A 14,643-nucleotide genomic window follows, 5' to 3' on the forward strand; every position below is an offset into this window, starting at 1 on the left:
CGACCCGGAAATGCTGCGCAGAGTTGTCGAGTCGACGCGAGAGCAGTTCATGTGGTCTGTTGCGGTGGAAGGCAAGCATTTCGAACATTATTTAACCTTTGGTTTCTTGGCGATTGTCATAATTCGAAGTTGAGTATTATTTCATATCACTCGAAAATAATATTGTGTGAACAATGGTATATTTGAAGCAAATTTCTAAAATGTTTTTAGGTTTTGTTTGTATGTAGATCGTTGATTCACACTGTGCTTGTTTTTGTTCTTGTTCTTTTATTCCCCCTTCTCCCAAAGTAATGCCGGAATCGGAGCTGTGTGTAGCTAAATAAAAATGAATTTGACTATGTTGACACAATTTCATGCTCTGTCAGGAGGACTGGTAGATGTGTTCTAATTTTAAAAAGGTGACATAGAGAATACGGGCCATTAAATCGCGTTTCCTAGGCGCAGACAATGCAGGGTCGTAAATTCTCTTTACGCATGTGCAAGGCGCCCTGGAAACTTTAGTGGTTAATAATGTGCTGTATATATGGCAGCTGACGCTGTCGCTCTATGTTGTGAGATGGCATTAATTTCAATAATTCTGCAAACAAAGCTCCCATTATTATAAAAATAAGCAGAGCCGTATCGCTGCACCTGAGTGCATAAGAAATGTTAAGTGACACTGCGTCTTGTCACCCACTCTAATAGCAATCGCTCAAAGAAACAGGGCTCGTCTCACCTCGCCCGCACAGTCTTTCTTCGGTTTCACTGGCCAAGAACGGATACGCTGGCCGACAACGAAAAGTAATCACCGTCGCCTATCACCCCACATTCTTTTCAGACGTAGCGCCATACGCAACAGCTGCGTCACACTAGGGAGGGGCCTCGCATGCGTAATTAGACGGCTTGGGCTGAAATTTCAGACGTGCATATCTCAGGACACAGGCGCGTTACTAAAATTGTACAAAATGGAATATTCACCAAATCGCACCGCCTGTGAGTTTTCACTAAAAACATAAAGCTAACTGCAGTAAATAAAAAGTTAATTATCGAATATAATTAAATACTGAGATTACGACGACAATTCTCCGCACACTTTGTGACCGCCTGGCCGCATAACCTAGGTACACAAATGGCTTCTGTGTACTCGTCCTCACATTTCTTTTAAAAACCCGGAAAGCCTAACTCTAACACCGTGTATATTCCCAAATGTATCCTTGAGATACCGACCGATTCAACAGCAGCCAGCCGCCACGGCAAACCTGGGAGTGCAGACAGATGGATTTGCTTTAAAATATGGGGTCGATATGGTTGAAATGGTTCATTTGCGAAGTGTGATAAGTGTGCTGCAGGAATTAACGCGCACCGACGCACTCTGAATTTAGATCGGCAGCAGACATAAGTAGTCTCTACGTCACTTCGCGTATGCAGTTATTGAACACAGGCAAATAGGCACATGAACAAGGTAGCCGTACGAACCAATTAGGCGTAAAAATCAGTGTGACCCTGTTGATTCAGCTTCATGCCGTGGCACAAATGAAGTGATTCTTCGCGTCTACCTTTAAATGAAACATGTTTTTTTTGTTCTGCTTTGTGTCGCTATTTGGACAGTGTGGCTGCAGCATTACGTCCAAAACATATCGAACGATAAGCTCCACAGCATGAAGCGCTGACAGCTCCTTCGCGCTTGGAGGCGGAGCAATTTCCGGCCAGCATTTCCAGGCTGGCCCCGACTGCAGGGGCACCACCGCCACCAACGTCTAGTTCACGTAAAACCTCGTATACTATACTTTCAAATGACGCGATTCAAGTTTATATTCCACTAGGCAAACATTCGACCTAAGGAAAAAAAAAACCTACAGGACCCGTCTCACGATGAATGTCGACGTTCATGCGATTAGAAATGAACCAACGTAGTGAAGCACTGTATTGCCACCGCCAAAACGCGTCATGAATGCTCCATATGTGCAGCCGGGCTCCACTATCGTGTTTTTCTCTGAACATGTTTCGCCATGCAGTTCCGTGCCTCGAGGGCCACGCTTGACGCGTATGTAAGTATATATTCAGACAAGATTGTCTGAGTGTATGTGACGGGTGTTCGACTCCGCCCTGCACTGGAAAAATGTAATTATTTTTTTTTGTCAGTGGGAAGCGCGTCACATACACAGTGGCTCACACCCACGGAACCAAGTTGGCTTGAAGGAGATACATTGAACAGGCACACGCCCAGTGGCACATACCCAGTGATCACATCAAAGAGGTTGTGCCTATAATTTCACAAACGCAGTGATTCAAGTTATGTTAAAGAGGCTCCACTCAAGAGTGGCGTATAAGCAATGTCACATATACCCATGACCCAAATTGTCCACACCACCGGTTTCGAACCCGGTTCTCTCATCAAGGCAGCTCGACGCTCGACCAAGCACACCGAGGACTATCCAGTGACCCAAGTTGGTGGGAAGACGGTCAGAAGCACTGACATACAGATAAAATGACAGGCAACCACGGAAAAGTGCGTAAAGTACCCTAAACATTTTAATCACAATTGAAATATACATGCGTCGGTATCGCCGACATTTGAAGCGCCCTCACACGAAACCTTGAAGAGACCGATTTCTGGGGTTTAACGTCCCGAACCAAGGCTCGGGTCACACTATATAGCGACACCACACCAGGCTTTTAATGGGCGCTATGAACGAGCACACACAAACAGCAAACAGGCGTGTTTACATTTCGGCCTTCATCAAAATGAGGCTGCTGTACCACGGGAAAAAAAAAAAACTAAAGAAGTAAGCGCTCAGCAGTCGATGAACACCCTGCCTATTGCACAACCACATTGTAGCAATAAATGTGTTTACACGCCAACATCGATTTATACCATTTTCCCCACGTGCACGTACAAAAAATTTCTGCGCGACTTGTCCGGCGGCAAAATTCTTTGTGTGTGTTTTGGAGGCTTTCTTTCAGGATTAGAAAAACACTTTATGTAACACGTATTGAGCAGCAGAAAGCTGATTCGGTAATTTTTCTGGATGTTCTTCAATTTTCTCACCGACACTTTTTCTATGACTATATGTGAGACGCTATTAATAATAAGTAATTATGTAATGAGGCGAAATACAAAAGATTATTCTGACTTATTCCATGCGACGGCAAACAACATTACCATGGTTATATCCAGCTACGTCGCACTTGCAAATTTTAAAATTTTGGAACAGGTTACGTAGAACACCCAATCCATACAGTGCACGCAATTGTTGTCGGTGGGACATATACGCAGATGCAAAGCCACTTCTGATGGAAGAAAAATGTGTCCAGTCCATATAGCAAGCATCTCCATCCACTGAAAGTTCAATGGACTATTTCTGCATGCATAAACCAGGTAGCGATGGGCGTGAAATGCGGAAACGCTCATGAAGCCGTGCACTAGGTGCGCGTTAAATAACCCCAGGTGGTAAAAATTAATTTGCAGTCCCGCACTGCAGCGTGCCTCATAATCATATAGCGGCTCTCGCACGTACATGCACAAGAATTTGATTTAACCATCTAAAATGGTCGTCTAAATATATACGGATTTGCGGTGTAGTGGTTAGAGTACTCGTCTTTCATGCGGCGGTTGTCGATTCAAATCCTGCTCTGATTGTGCCAACTTCGTGCGAAGTACCACGCTGCACTAATTTACGAAATCCTGTGTACTCCCCATGGCGCGACTGCAATATCTAAAAAAAGAAAAAGATGAGCAAGCATTGTCGCACACAGTTTTGCACACAAGCGGTGCGAGGCCATCGACTCTCGACAGCTCACAACTTTTCCGAGTTTCTAGATGCGCCCGACTTAACCTGCCACTGTACAGAAAAAGAAGCTAAGAGCAATGAGGGTAATAAACTGGGCTTGTTGGTTTATGTCGAAGTGAATGTTACCTACCACATCAAGCTGCAACCCTAGTGAAAGACGTCAGCGACAAACGATAGACATTTTGTCTTAACAGCAGTGGGCGTCACTCGCAGTGCCTCTGTGGCGTCCACATTCTATTATGATGGCCTACTGTGTTTACTCTCCTTTATTGCAACCCGTCCATTTCATACGCTGTTATGCAATGAACAGAGTGGTTGTGCATTAAAAATAACATGATCTCACTGCGGGAGATATAGGCCTAGAAGTGTGGGATAGTCCGTAAGAAAATACGGAAATTTAAATGCTCAGGAAATAGAGAACAAGTTATCGATAAGGGAAAAATTATCATCCACCCGATTTTACCACAAAGCTATAAAGGAAACGCACGGGGATTTCTGTGAAACAAATTCTTGCAGTTGAAGAAAAATTCGTCCTGGTCCGGGACCGGACAAAGTTTGCTCAACTGAGGAGATTTCTTTCTGAGAAACCCGCATGAGTTCTTTTTTTTTGTAGCTGTCTGGTACAGTCGAGTGGATGATAAGTTCTTTTTCTCCTTCATTAACATTTACCCACCTTGCGGGCTTCTGCACAGCTCATTTCCCTGAACAAGTGATCGTTAAGATTGTGTAAGCGAGTAATCAGCATGGCTTCCTTTCATTGTATCTATCTACTTTTACGCTCGAAGGGGTTACGCGCGAGTGGTTACAAATTTTGTTACATGAGGAAGTGATATGTCGTACACTTGGTTAATGCTGCCACACACACAAAAAAAAACATGGAGTGGAAAGAAAGACAGGGTGATATATTAATCGACGTCGGATTACTGGTGGATCGCTTTTGTGAGATAGTTTCGCTTTTGTGTGGTGCGGCGTCCTTTTGGTGGGATTGTCGATGTGTCTGCTAGCATCTAGTGAATGCAACGCGCACTGAAAACAATGTACCCGAAATAGACAAACCGAGAATAGTACGGTACATAGTTGGAGCACGCCGTCAGCTGTCCTTAATTTGTTCTAAATATTTTTTAATGCTGTTGTCGAAGGCGTGGCGAAATGGAAGTCTCCCAGATCTATAGGATACCACAAGCAGAGTTCCGTTTTTAAAGACCCCGCATTAAGATTGCAGTTGTGGATCATCTAATCAAAAAGGTACAGCAGTACTTCACTTAGATATAGGTATGTTCGTGAGAACACGCATTCACTCAGTCCTGGTGGAGTGATTCCGATGATCGGTGATCGAGCTCATATGATTCATGTGGTTCCAGCATGAGGTGTATGATTGGTGTTCCGCGCTGTAATCCTACTCTATGCAATCACGCGCACGTGCCCATGCCCGTACACAAACAAAAACACAAACACACACACACACACATTCAAACACACATACATATATATACAGGGTGTCTAACATAACTTGAGCTAAGAATTTAAAAATGAAAGACGCGTCGGAAGCGAATTGAACTGAACGCATACTATTCGCAACAGCCTATTGGGGGCGAGGACGTACGGAGTCGCCATCTGTTGGAAGCGCCTCCCTTGCGTAGTATGAGGGATCACGCGGTGCGCTCCTCGTAGGTTTTGCTTATGGCCCTCAATGAAAAACACCACGTGGCAGCCCTCCTGCACATTTCTGTAAGCACTCTTAAAATGATGGAATTACTTTACTGTCGAAATAATTACCTTGGGCAAACTGAAAGCAAAGAATCGTTTACCGACACCATCTCTTTACCGAATACGTACAGTGAATGCCACTGCGTGTGGCTGACGCGATTGAGTCTCCCGAGCCGGCTTGTTGCGTGAAAGGTGGGCAAACACTGAGAGCAAACTATGTGAAAAATGTTCTTATAATGGGAGGTCTATAACCAAATGGAGCATAACAAAATGAAGACAGTGGAGAAAATGAAGAAAGTGGAGCATAACGGAATGAAGAAAGCAGCAGTAAATGTAGTGGCGTCATCTTTCGGTGTAGTGTGCGACCAGAATGCTTGAGAAACGTTTTCTCTGTTCGGACCTACACGTCGCCATAAGTTTTTCAAGCCTAAAAGGTAATTTGGCAAATTTTTTACCTTCTTGTAAACTATGGCTTCAGGCGATGTCACCACAAGTGACGTTACTTTTGCTTGTGTGTCCGCTATCGCGGTAGAAGGGCAACAGTAACTATACCCTATGTCAAGGTCTAACTCTAATAGCAGCTAGAACTTTAGTTGGAGGACTCTGCGTTCGAGCAAAACTTTCTGATGGCGGATTGTGTTAGACATACTTGTGACAGAAGGTAATCACATGGTAGTAGGAGAGAAAAAAAAAGACTAGCTTAGCTGGACTTTGTAACACGTGCAGTTGGCTTGATTACAAAAAAATACATGTCATTGTATTCCTTTTCTTACCCTAGAAGCCACATTTCCGTAAGACTTCATTTCTTATGATTGATTATATGCATCTACTATCACAGCTTACACCCATAGTCGATCCCGGCGATAGCGACGGGGCGCTAGCCAACCTCTCGATAAGAGATAATAACGGGGAAGGAAGTGAATCACTGCAATATACTGTTCTAGACAGTGCTGGTTTTCTTTATTTTCTATTTGTGCCTGCATCCCCTTTTGCACTCGTGTAGATTGCGGTTGTGGTGTCTGTGGCCAGTTCCGACCGGTGTTTGCACTGTCTTGGAGAAAAGCTGGCATTGCCAGACGGGCGGCCGCTGGCGCATTTCGACGGCAATAGGGGAGAGGGAGTTAGCGAAAGTAAGCCAAGCCTTACTTTCTTCATCCCGAAGCCTTGTCCATACACCAAGGCCTCTCTTAAACGGAGCAGAAAGCTCATTTCTTGGTCTTAGACTGCCCACAAGGGAGCGCAGACCTAAAAAGCAAAAATTAATAATATTCACGGGTCCGAACTGGTACAATAAAGTAAGCGACCAAAACCCACATTGTGCTGCTGCACTCCTTTGCTCCGGACGGATTTTAAGTTCTTCCTCGGCATGAACCAGCAAGCAGAGAAACTTTCATAGTAGCAGCAGAGAAAACGCTACGTATGGAGAGAGAAAGCTCAAAACTGAATAACTCCACTTTGATGTGAATCCCCGCTTCTTAATGCATTAGGAGGAGAAGGCAGTTGGACGTCCCGCACTTGGACAGATCTTTCGAATCCAAATTAACCAGCTGCGGCCTGCAGACTTTTTTTCCTCGTAAATGTGCAGCGTGTACTCAGTGTGTGGGCGGATGAAATCCCTATCCAGTGCAGCATGCATCCAACTTCGTCGGAGCATCGCTTGTATCGCACTGAGAAAGAAAAGCTGCGGGGGTAAAAAAACTGCGCACTGAATGGTTCTATACGCTCTTAACGCAGGGCACGGCCAGACGGCGAGACGGTTATAAATTGAGCGTTGGGCCACGCGTGCTCGCTGCCCGCACCAGCCTCGCGCTTGATTAAGCATTTGCGGTGGCTGCGAGTCCGCGATAGTGACGCTCGAAAAATGCTCTTTTTGCGTCACCGTTATACCGGCGAAACGACGGATGTCCGCTTGTAAAAGTTTTCCGTAAAGCTCTTGAATATCAGTCTCCGGAGTGGGTTGTCGTTTCTCTTTCGCTTATTTTATCATTTAAATTGCTCCATTTCTTCAGGTTCGCTTTCTTTAGGGCGAACTATCTCCCGTATGCTAACACAAGCCCCGACTCGAAGCAATTTCCCTAGGCTACCGAGTAGAGGACAGTGCCGCACCTCGCATGAAGAAGACGCTGCGCACAATAAACATTCCTCGCTGATTTCCGCTACGAGGAGTTGCTTGCACCTAAGTCAGGTGCATTTGTGCAATCGCCTGGAGTGTCTGGCTACAAAGGTTTGCTCAAGAATCGCCGCGGAGCGCCATTGAACCATGCCCACTACTCCGTTCCAGTGGAGAGGCTTCCACCCACTTTCTTGAGTCGAGGTGGACTATCGAGCAAAGGAACGCACCAGATACGGAGCTGTGTACAATTCTTCTGTTTATCGTGCTATCCCTTTTGTGTAGCCCTTGCTAACGAACGAAATGATGTGGGATGTGGCCATCATCGGCTCGCGAAAAGCGCAAAGTGCTAGCTAGTCCAATCAGGTGTAGTTATTCTGAACTTTCTAAAGCATAACCTTCTTCGCCAGTCTTCCACTGTTTGGCATTGGTCGTCTGTTCCCGGCTTGTTAGGCAAGCGAGGCGGGCTTCGACCGTCCGTATTGTGCCAGTGACAGCACAACTCTTCCGCATAATAAACCAATACATGACGACACAAAACCTACGCATATGGTACATCTTTTGAAGCGCATATGCGAAATTTTCATATTATACGCAGCGAACACGATAACACTGCAACATTGAAATTGATAGTTTTGTCATTATCACACTTGCTCTTAATATTTTTTGTCTGCAGTTCCACTACAGCCCCCAGTAATCACGGATCATCAGGGAAGCGTAATAAATTCAACGGCTGGCCCTTACGCTGAAGGTGACGTTGTACGGCTCACTTGCCGAGTTCCTCCAGGTATGAGAAACCGTTCGATGATTTTACATGTCATTAGTTTTGTGTCTACTTAGAATATTACAGAGTTTTTGCCAGAACGCGTCGTGGTAATTACCAACCGACCCCTTTTATTACTTTCATTCATGTGGGATTAATTCTGCGCGAAGACGTTTTGCGAGACTGCTTCGGCTATACGAAGAAACAAGGGCGAAACTTCCTGTGCATTTCGCGATAAAAAATGAAGTCTTCGTAAAGGCGCTAAGCCGTGAAAAAGAAAGGGGGGTGGGCAGAAACCAATGCCCAAGGCGCCGAGACCGTTCTAAATATTTACCTTATTCTGGAGAAGTGAGAATTGCTTTCTGACTAAATGAATCCAATACTTAATCAAGCCGTAGCTACATCCGGCTCTGTGGAGTACGGAGAAGCTCTTCCAGGGAATTCCTTCGTTTTGTGTTCCTTTCTACCAGGTTTAACAAGCAACTTCACGAACATTTTGCAGACTTTTGTGTGATTACCTCGTTAAGGGAAATTGCTGTTCGTATCTGCAGTGGACCACGAGTTGACACTCTCCTGGTGGCTAAAGGAAGAACCGCTGAGGTCAACGTTCGGTACAGTGCCGACATCCGATGGGGGCTGGGAGAACACTCTCGAGTTGGGCCCGCTTCTTCGAGAGCATTTGTTCGCGAACGTAACCTGTTCGTCGAACAGTGACATCTCCATGCCCGTTGCGAGCTCGGTGTTCCTAGACCTTTTTCGTAAGTACACGTAACCACCTTTAGTAATGACGCTAAACGCGACGTCATCTTCTATCTTCGCTTCCGGTTACGATTCTGATCGCGGCATATTGGCGTGTATCAGAGTTACAGTGTATCATTTATAAGGCTTCTTAGAATCTTACCACATTGGAAGACTATGCATTCTACAGCAAGCTTTTACTCCAGCCTAAATATACCATCGCAATCGAGCCTGTGAAAGCTAGCGAAACCACACGTAAGGAGCGTGATGGCTGCCAATTGCATATTATACTCACGAGTATGGGGTCCTGACCAAAGTTGCGCTACTTGCAGTCCCACAGACTTTTTGCCATTAACATCAATCTCCCTCACACGCGGTGCACTTTACAGGCACCAGCACCTGCTCAGGTTCGTTTTCGTTTCGTTTGAAAACTTGTCTTCCTAAGTGGCCTTGCGTCTTATATTGCGCCTTTTTTACTGCAGCCGAAAGGGGCATATTTCAATTTCTATTTCTGATTTCAATCTCATCATTTCAATGTAGCTCACATTGTTTCTTTCTTATTTTCCTTTCTTGCTCTTGTGCTTAGTCAGTAGAAGACTGCAGGCCGTGTTGCTTATTTACCATGTGTAATGTATAGTAGTGATTATCGTCCCTCACAATTTCAGGATTTCTTCTCTCGCTTTGGGAAGACGACGAAGTGTCTTCTTGGCAGAACACTTGTTTCTGTGCTCTGTGAATTTTTGGTGAAATCTTCGCTATTCGAGGTGCCTCGCCTCCCCGTCTTGCGGCCATGGACGCGGAGCATGCTAGAAGCCCGCCTGGCCAGAAGTCATCATGGCCGTCAACCGCAAGGAAGCGAGTTGGCTCCCCCAGTGACACCGAAGACACCGAGCTGTACTCTATGTCGGAAGACGACTCATCCGACGACGGCTTCATACCCGTCCGGAGTAAGAGGGCGAGGAGAAAAATCGCCAACACAGCGCCGTCAACTCCTGCGAGCACAACGACTGTGAAGTCAAGGCCTGCGCGCTGGCCACAAGTCATCATCTTTATGCCGGAAGAACCGTCAAGCAACCTACGATTGCTGAACAGGCAAGCCCTATCCATTTTTCTGGAATGTGCGGTGCCGGATCAAATTAAAGACATAAGAATCAATCCACGCAAGAATATACTCGCCATAGACGTGTACAACGCGAGTGCGCTTAGAAAACTTCAAGAAATCACAGAGCTAGACGGAATCAAAATGCGCCCCTTTATTCCGATCGACGACACATCCATAGCCGGTGTGATTTACGACATTGACATTGCCATTCCCAATGATGACTTACCTAGCCTCATCAAGCCGGCATACGAAGGCACGATCATTACGCAAGTGCGCCGTCTTGGGAATACGTGCTGCGTAAAAGTAATATTCAAGGGGGATTGTATCCCATCCCACGTTAAAGTCGGACATTTCCGACATCCGGTTCGACCATTCATCCAGAAGCCGCTTCAATGCCATGAGTGTTTCAGGCTAGGACACGTCAAAGGCGTGTGTCCCAACTCGCTACTGTGTCCCCGTTGCGCTGAACCTCATGCAGAACAGACCTGCGGTGCCACGGTCCTGAAATGCGTCAACTGTAGCGGCCCTCACGCGGCCTCGTCGAAGGACTGTCCCCGCATCAAGAGGGAGCGCGCGGTTCTCAAGCAAATGGCAAGAGACAATTCGGCCCACAGGGAGGCAGCCGAAGTAGTCCGGCGTCGGCGTCGACGTAGGCGCCATCGTACGTCTTCGAAGAAGGCGCATGCGCGAAGTGACAGTACCCACTCCACTGCGGTGCCAGTTAGTCACGCCGCGAAAAGGCCCACCACTTCCACGAAGGAAGCAGAAAAGACTCTATCTTTAGAGGAGTGGCCTACGCTACCGAGCCGCTCCATTGCGAAGGAACCTCAGAAGGTCGGGGCCCCACCTGATCCTTCTCCGGCCATGGATGATTCACCTAAAACAGACCGCCAAGTCATCTCGATGCTACGTTCTCTCATGGAGGCCATTCGAGCAATTTTAGTGGACATCGGGACACCCTGTGCTCAAAACGCACTTAAAGTGCTGGACGCCTTAAGCCCAGTGCTTGCATCCCTCAACTAGAAAGATGGCTACCCATACCCCATCCTTCCGGAAAGAAGTCAAGGCAGCGTCCGTCATCCAGTGGAACGCCAGAGGGCTAAAATCCCGAATTTCAGATTTTCTTCAGTTTGTGTACACCAATCTGTTTCCACTCATCGTCATTTGTGAGCCCAACATGTCGAAATCAATAAGACTGTCAGGATACGAATTTATCATGTCATCAACAAATGGTGCATGCAGCAAAATCATCATTTTTGTTCGTCGTGAACTCACCTATGTTTTGCAACCAATTGCGCCCCACGACGGCAATCAATATATATGCATCACAGTTAAAAAGAACAAACTCTTGTTTACTCTCATAGGCGTGTATTTATCGCCTTCCAGCAATTTCGATACCAAAAGATTTACGGATATCTTGAGTGTTTGTCCCGCCCCATGGGTCATCATAGGAGATTTCAATGCACACCATCCAGCATGGGGAAGTACAAGGACAAATGCAAGAGGACGAAGATTAGCAAGCATCGCCCACAACTATGGCCTTACTCTCCTGAACGATGGTAGCCCCACCTTTCTTCGAGGCGTGACATACGGCAGCTGCCTCGACCTTGCTTTCGTCTCCAACTCTCTCGCCAGATGTGTGAAGTGGTTTCCAGACATTGAGACACATGGGAGTGACCACATTCCCACCTATCTGAACATCAAAGGCTTGTCGTCTAGATCAGGCTTACGGAGTACCATTCGGACGATTCAATGGGCCAACTTCAAATCTGAGATGGAAGATGCCTGCCGCGAGGGCCTACCATCTGGGTTAGAGCAAACGATTAAAATGACGGTGCAAAACGCCACTCGCATGATGACGATCTCTTCCACGCGAAATGACTTCGACATAGAATTAGAGCGACTTCGAGCGCTTCGTCGCCGGGCGGAACGTCGATATCGGCGTACAAAATCAATCCATGACCTTAGGGCAGCCAGGAGGATGCAAAAGAAGATTCAGCGTCGTATGGATAGATTAGCGTCGGAACGTTGGGCAACGTTTTGCCAGAAACTCGACCCCGCAAGCCACTGTCTCACATTTGGAAAACGGTGCAAGGTCTGCGTTGCCTTCCGGAACGGCGTTTCCCATTCAAGGCGCTAGCGCTTTTCCAAGGGAGGCAACACATCGATGTCGCAGAAGACTTTTGTGCACGGATCGCAGACCAAGCGACTCGTCCAAATCCTCCAGCCCGAGCTGACGTCCCCCATTCCCGTGATTGCCGCATGGACCTTCCTTTTACAATGGAGGAGCTCGAAGCGGCTCTAGCTCTCTGCAGGCGCTCATCATCTCCGGGTCCGGATGGTATATCATACCGGGCCTTGTGCTATCTCGGAGAGTCCGCACGGATAGAGTTGTTGAGCCTTTACAACTCCTCATGGCAGGAGGGAAATGTTCCTGACGAATGGAAAGTAAGCCGCCTGGTGCCACTCTTAAAGCAGGGCAAATCCCCATTAGAACTCACCTCTTACCGCCCAATAGCGCTGGCCAGCTGTGTAGGAAAGATAATGGAACGGATGATCCTTGGCCGCCTGGAATGGTACCTTGAATACTACAAGATTTATCCGATTTCCATGGCTGGTTTCCGACGTGACCGCTCTTCCATCGACAATGTAGTTGATCTCGTTTCATATGTCCAGCACGAAAGGTCCCGTAAGCGTATATCTGCAGCTTTATTCTTAGATGTGAAAGGGGCATACGATAACGTATTACATGAGGCCATTCTCGACGCCCTTGCGACGGTGGGCCTCGGTGGTCGAGTTTTTTTGTGGATTGCAAGTTACCTATCTGCAAGATCATTCTTTGTGTTAACTGACGATGGCCCAACTACGCGACGCTATACCAGCAGGGGCGTTCCTCAAGGCGGTGCTCTCAGCCCGACGCTATTCAACCTCGCTCTTGTTGGACTTGCTGAATACTTGCCAACTACCATCAAAATTTCAATATACGCTGACGACATCTGTGTCTGGACTTCGGCAGTCACACGTCCTCAGATACGTGCGCGACTTCAAAGAGCGGCCACTTTGACAGCGAACTACTTGTGTAAACAGGGTCTCAGCATATCACCAGAAAAATGCGCACTAGTAGCATTTACTCGCAAACCGATTACGCCTTATATCATCTCAATCAATGGGCGGACCATTTCCTATGTCCGAACCCACAGATTCCATGGCGTAATTATTGACCGAGACCTCTGTTGGAGCCCGCACGTGGCCTACATGAAACGGCGCCTGACAGCAACTTCCGAGGTGTTTAAATACTTGACAGGAAAGACGTGGGGGATGTCAGTAGACGCAATGCTTAAACTCTACAGAGCTCTCTTTCTCGGTTTTCTAAGATATAGTCTACCTGTACTGACCAACACCTGCAAGACAAATATTCGTGTTCTGCAGGCAGCACAAGCTCAAGCACTCAGAGTCTGCCTTGGTTTGCCCAGATGCACGTCAACAGAGGCAACTCTTGCGATTGCTCGGGACCATCCAATGCGAACTCACATTACGGTGGAAGCCCTGAGAACGCACATCAGACATTTTGCACGTGCCACCTATCACCACCTTGCAGCACTACCTTCAGACAGGCACCAATCATTATTCTCTAAAACTATCATCAAATACAACGACAAACTTCCATCGGGCTTCACCGCTGCATCTAAACCATCGATACCCCCTTGGTGTCTTATCAGCCCCACAGTCCATCTCAGTGTACCAGGAATCGGGAAAAAGTCTGAACTGTCGTCGCCTGTGCTGAAACAACTGTCTCTGCTTCTTCTGCACGAGAGGTACGCGGACAGTGAACACATTTATACTGATGGTTCCACAAACATGCAGTGTTCGTCCGGTGCTGTGGTTGTCCCAGCAAAAGCTATTACCATCAGCTTTAGGACTGACCACCCAACATCATCGACATCTGCTGAACTAGCTGCTCTTCGCTCTGCACTTCGTTTCGTCAATCGGGAACCACCTCGACAATGGTCAATCTTCAGCGACTCAAGGGCAGCCCTACAATCTGTACTATCAGCTATGCGTCGCGGGCCATTCGAACAGCTCGTATTCGACATTAGATGCCTACTACATACATCACAAGAGAAAGGACACCACGTGACGTTTCAGTGGCTGCCAAGTCACTGCGGCGTCACTGGAAATGAAGATGCGGATAATGCCGCTCGGGCAGCTCTTGAAGACGCACAAGAAGAGGCCATACCGCTTTCACGATCCGACGCAGCTAGCAGACTTCGAGTGCTTGCACAGGAGATCACGCTATCTCTATGGTGCACACCAAACAGCCAGAACAACCAGAGCAACCGTCAATACCATCTGCCCTCGTTGATGCATCTCTATATGCCAACTGGACTCCGCCGAAGAGAGGCGACCCTGCTTTATCGCTTATGGCTAGGGGTGGCTTTCACGAAATCTTACT

General features: G+C 47.1%; 1 protein-coding gene across 1 annotated transcript in view; it reads left to right on the forward strand.

Annotated features, from left to right (window-relative positions):
- LOC129381271 (uncharacterized) overlaps positions 1–14,643 on the forward strand; it is an 85,841-nt gene that overhangs the window by 54,039 nt on the left and 17,159 nt on the right. The window lies entirely within an intron of this gene.

Source organism: Dermacentor andersoni, chromosome 1, assembly GCF_023375885.2.
Source record: "Dermacentor andersoni chromosome 1, qqDerAnde1_hic_scaffold, whole genome shotgun sequence".
Classification (NCBI taxonomy): domain Eukaryota; kingdom Metazoa; phylum Arthropoda; class Arachnida; order Ixodida; family Ixodidae; genus Dermacentor; species Dermacentor andersoni.